The sequence below is a fragment of the Apteryx mantelli genome, chromosome 19, assembly GCF_036417845.1.
Source record: "Apteryx mantelli isolate bAptMan1 chromosome 19, bAptMan1.hap1, whole genome shotgun sequence".
NCBI lineage: Eukaryota > Metazoa > Chordata > Aves > Apterygiformes > Apterygidae > Apteryx > Apteryx mantelli.
This window is the reverse complement of record NC_089996.1, coordinates 11,918,817-11,924,498: the sequence shown is the minus strand read 5'-3', so window position 1 is coordinate 11,924,498 and position 5,682 is coordinate 11,918,817. Positions and strand designations below refer to the sequence as shown.

Here is a 5,682-nt window from a genome sequence, read left to right as displayed (position 1 = left end):
TCCGGCCGCCCCGCTGACCGCTCCCTTCCTGCCTCCGGGGAGGAGCCGCCGCCAGGTACCGCGGCGGCTCCGCGCTGCCGATCACGTGCGGCAGCGGAGCGGGCCGGGCGGAGCCCACCCCGTCCCCGTCCCCGTCCCCGTCCCCGTCCCCGCTCCGCTCCGCCTGCCCCAGGAGAGCCGCAACCGCCAGGAACTCGGCTTATGCGAGGTAAAAGTGCCCGAAACAGGCGGCTCGGAGCTGCCTCCAGCGGCTCCACCTGGGACGTGGGGCCCCAGCTACCTTCGGCAGAAAGAGGGGAAAAATAAAACTCCCTCGCAACACTGACTTAGGCTGAGCAGTTCTGCGCGACGGAATACTGTAATTTTGTCTTTGCAGGTATTTTGAAGACAGGTCGTTAAAGTGCAACTAATTTTAAAGGATCAGCTTTACCAGGTAAGTGTGAAGACCTTTGCTTTAGATAAAAGACCACCGAAAATTAGGCTTTTCTAGGCAGCAGAATATAACTTGCACTTTTAGGCTGGTATCCACGTGTGTGTCTGGTGGCATAGTTCATATCTGCCTCTTGAGCCAACGTGTTATACCAGCGTTAGCAGGCTCGTCCATTCGCTGATTAAACTGATTGCACATCACTGATTTCTTTTAAAAGAATACTGCAAACACAGTGAGAATGACAACTTCTGCTACACCGCACTGTACACTGTGCGCTCACACACGTACATATCAACCTTATTTTAGCATCCACCACTCTGAAACCACTGGGGCAGACCACTGCTCCTGCAGCGTTCATCCATCAGCATGTTTTCTCAAGCCCGTACGTTCCCTCCCGTTTCACAGATGGGCAGGGAACAGACACACAGGCCTCAAAGAAGCAGGAAAACCCCAGCACACACAAGTTGCATGCACAATGTCATCCTTCATATTATGCAGGAACTACTGGCACGTTCCTCTCGCCCCGTACACATTTCCACATGGGACCTTCTTGCTACAGTTACTGTCAGTGATTTTCACTGTGTCACTTCGTCACAAGCTACTTGTGTCTCAGACCTGCACAATATTTGGGCAGGAACGTGCCACAAATGAAAATTAAAACCTCAGCTGTAATTTTTGCTGATTGAAAGTCATAATTATTTCAATATCAAACAAATATAGAATCGTATTAACCAGCACTTGAATACAGCTTAGTCAGTCTTATAGTGAGAACATGATACAGCCAAATAAGTCATTTGCCTGACATTAGAATTTCATGAATTAACAAAACCGTATTTGCACTGATTATGAGAGTTCTCCCTAGCCTAAACTCATTTCACTTTCTTTTGCATTTTGTCTAACTCCAGGGCCCCATCTACTGGATAGCTTCAACATAAAAGTTGAAGCAGCACATACTTTTCTGTGTTCTTGCAAGTATCTCTACAAAAGTAAGTTATTACAAGAACTTCTTTTAGGCAAGCTGATAATTTATAATGAATGCAGAAGCTGAGTCTGCTTCTCTCCCACTATTTCTACAGGAAGTAGGTGGAGTTAATCCTACCCCTTGCTGAGGTTCCATTTGAAACTCTTTATAATTAATGAATCTCAATTTTGTACACTTACATTTTTCTTGTCATTTGGTTACAAGCCAGACGGCACCTTTCAAAATAGGAGTTTATTTATTCTCTGTTGAAGAATTTTGAAAGACATCCTCTAAACTTAGGCACTTATTTCTGTATTCATATCATGGAAGCTCTTCATACCTAAACTGAAATAAGGGCCTCTTTAAATTAGCCCTAGTTAAACCTGTGATGCGAGTCAGATCTTGTTTCAGAGAGCATATTTGATTGAGCAGCTTGCAGGGGAAAAAAAAAAAAGAGAAAAAAAACCTGCTGAAGCCTATTTTTCATTGGAATTTACTGATTAAAGTTACTCATTGAAATCAGCCAGTGGTCTCGATCTCTAAACTTCCAATGGGCTTTGGGGATGGTTGTGAGTGAAACGTGCCCGGCTCCTCAGCCTCCTCTTAACTGGAGGCCTTGACATTTAGGAGTCAGTAATCACAGAGTCCCAGGGAGTCCTACTGCACTCCTTGCAATTTTACTATCATTACAGATTTAGCATTACACTTAATTAGTATCATTAAGGGGTATTTCAGTCCTTTGCAAGCACACATAATGTAGATAGTAGTGTAATAAAAAGAAACAAGGAAGAGCCTAAAGCGAGAACAGGGAAGAATCCCAAACAGACACCAACCTATTGAGTCTCATCAGGAACGTGCAGAAGAGTAACTTTTGGCTTCTTTAAAGTCTCTATGAAGTTTAGGTTTCCTCAGGGTTTGGTGCTGCCTGAGTAGATGTTTCAAACATCTCAATTTTAGAATTAAGAAATGAAGTGAGATTTAAGTGCTATATTTTAGGTCTTTTTAAAACCTCCTAAAAATACTGATAAGGCAATTAAGGTTCCAAGGGCCTGCCTCATGTTAGTTTTGAGCTATTGGATATCTATATACGTAGGAAAATCTTACTAAAATACTTGCAATAAAGTCACTTGAAATAATTAAACCTCCCCCATGCACTTAATTTTTTTCACCTTCAGCAATCCAAGCTTAACTTGTAAGATTTTTGTGAGGCTAAATAATTTCTTCTTTGCAAAGTGTATTGATGTTGTTTGTGGGGAAAAATTAGAATTGAGGCTCTATCTAAACTTACAGTGTTTGCTGATGTATCTGAGCTGGAAAAACTTTGGTAGGGTTGAGACTGTTATACTGGAAAAAAAAATGTGTGTTTGGTGGCATAGTTTGTGTCTGCCTCTGGAGCTAAATTATTATACCAGCATTAGTGGTCTTGTGCATGTAATTTTATTTGCACTAGGGATTTTGCTGATGTTGCTATGTCCGTTACAAAAATAAAACCACATCCCTAATTGACACAGATATGCAGGGATTCTTAATCAAGTTTTGCTGGCCTAAAAGTTCAAAGTTATACAGCATTAATTTGCTTTTAAAAGATCACACCTTTGCCTTATTTAATCTTCAGCTGTTTTCAAGGATTCATGTACACGCACACAACACAAAGTATTTCACTTGAATGGCTGTCTGTCATATTCATAAACTCATGTATGATATTGAATTGTATCTGCTATGATTTGGTGTATGAAAATTACAAACCACGGTGATGATTTCTGGTACAGTTTAAAAGCAGCAAATGTATTTTAAAGAGAGATCATTATTCATCAGAGATTACCTGAGGAGTTGCAAAGTATTCCCTATCTCCATCTCCCAAGATCTGTATTTACAGTCTTCACTGAAAGTCTGTTTTAGTCTGCTTCTTCCTTGTTATCCAGTACAACAAAGATATAATCAGCAGGATTCTCACTGTAGCTCATTAGACCAGATGTGGGTTATGGTCTGTGCTGGTAGTTGAACTTGAACAAGCAGCTAGCAGCCTAGATCAAATCCTTTCTGCATAATCTCCATTAGCTCATTGCCTTCAGATAACAGCAAACCTAATCAGGAGCCGTTTGGGCAAATTAAATTAATGTTTGTCTGTTTTGGGATGCAGTCTCACTGAGAATACAGAGCTGTCCCCAAGTGTCTATTTAATTCATTTTTATTTTATATTAAAAAAAAATCCAAGGCTGATTATATTGCCAGCACATATAATTTGCCCGTTTAGAAAAGGAGATAAAATATTGCAGTGAAGTGAGGAAGGTGTTTACGGCCAGGAGAGGGCAATCTTGTTTAACTAATGTCTAATTTTTCATGAGGTGGCTACCCGAGGTAAAGGATGGTTTATCAAAAAGGTAATAGCATATCAGCCATATTGGGGTTTATCATACATACAGTATGGTTCAGATGCAGCTTGTTAGCATTATAATGCTGTCTTGCTACCTGAAATAAAAAAAATTCTGTATATGCAATGCAAAGCTCTCGACAGGGAAAGGAGGGCAGGGGAATATGGTATTTTTCAGGACTGCAAAAATATAAATGGATGATGTAAAATAATGATGCCATAATTTTACTTATTCTTCAGATGACACTAATATGCACGTTTCAAGCAAGATCACGGTTCTACAGGCACAGGTACTATTCTAACATTAATAAGAAACAGTCTCATTGCCTAAAATAACTAATCTAGTCACGGGTTAGAAAGCAAAGCTTCATCAGGGATGCTGCATCAAAAGCTGGGTTCAAGTGGACAACAGTCAGGTTTTCTCACTCAGTTCTGTGCTCCGTGCCCTGGACCACACAGCCTCAGCACACAGGCACTGCCCCTTGACTTTCACGTGAAGTTGGACCAATCGGTATTTCTCCCCCTTCTAAAATGTTGAGAATCGCATGTGAAACATCCTTTTCTAATAACACTTCATATGAGTTGCAACTAATTTGAAACTAAAACCACGTGTACCTTGTTTTACATAAGGCTGAGTGAGTATAAATTCTTTCAGAAATATGTATTTTACATCTACTCACACATACTTATTTCTAAAGCATTACACATTATCTCCTGCTGAGATTCTACCCTCTTAATGTGGCATTAATCCAAAAGCTATCCTCCTCTCTCCTTTCAGAGAACAATCCTCTTCCTTCTTTTTTCTTTCTTTCTTTCTTTTTTTTTATTCCCCCTCCCCCCCCCGGATGAAGGCTGGAGATAAATATTCTATTGTACACTTAGGAAGCTTTCCAAAGCCTTTCTTGAGTTTACCTTCTCAGAGACACACATGCATCCAATTCCCCCAGCTTCTCTCCAGAGGCATATTTTCCTTACTGTTCATTGCGGTGGAGTCTAGATTTATAAAGAAAAAATGAAATCATTATTATACAGCAGAATTTTGTGAGTCTTGACTTCCCTGTATGGATTAATTATTAAATATACCTGATCCACTGGAAGGTAGACTCCCCTGTTTAAATCTCACAGGAAAAGTTATAAACAAATAAAAACTCCCTGTGTCTTAAATTACAAGAATTGTAGATAGTTTGCCCATGAATGGGATGCAACTGCTATATATATACACCACTGTGTATAGGTGCAAGCTCAAAATGGAAAATAAAGTATGTACTTGGTAAATCAGATTTACAGCAAAGCAGCATATGAGAGCTAAGCATTTTTCTAACACCTTGTCTACAAAGGAAAATGTGAAATAATTGGTTCACTCTTAAGCTGTCAATAAGAATGTATGAATTGGCCAAACTTCTATTTACATTATAGGCTATTAAAAAAGTTTATTTCATAGGAGATCTTCTGTAAATTTTATCAGTAGTAAAATAACACAATTGTCAACTAAAATGGGAATGCATTCTGAGTTATCATGACAGTTGTTTCTCTGTGATCCATAGCAAGACATCCCGATTACACATGGTGCACATTACTGTGTGCTACAAGTTTAGTTTAATCTTGTTTTCAAATCTATTCAAGTTCATGATGAAAACCTTTCCTATCTTGCTCTTAGCTGTAATACAGATTTCTTCACCCCTCATGAACAAACTTAAAAATATTTCTGTATTATTAATCAGTGTGCTTTTAAAAATTCAGTTATACTTGACCTGAGATGAGGTCTTTGGATGTTTTCATCTGCAAGAGTACTGAAATATGATATATCCACCTGTATTTTGTCTGCTTTTTTAAAACAAAACAAAAAACGACCAAAAAATCCCCAAGTCCTGATGTATAAATTATGTAGTTTAAGAATCCTTTCAAAAGGATTCCTGCAGG

The 5,682-nt window shown here is 39.4% G+C and overlaps 1 long non-coding RNA gene across 1 annotated transcript; it reads left to right on the top strand.

Moving 5' to 3' along the window:
* Positions 1-149: 149 nt before the first annotated feature.
* LOC136993666 (uncharacterized) lies at positions 150-4,030 on the top strand. Its single transcript, XR_010886063.1, has 4 exons — positions 150-208; positions 377-433; positions 1,336-1,416; positions 4,003-4,030. It is a non-coding gene; the product is annotated as an uncharacterized lncRNA (long non-coding RNA).
* Positions 4,031-5,682: the final 1,652 nt, after the last annotated feature.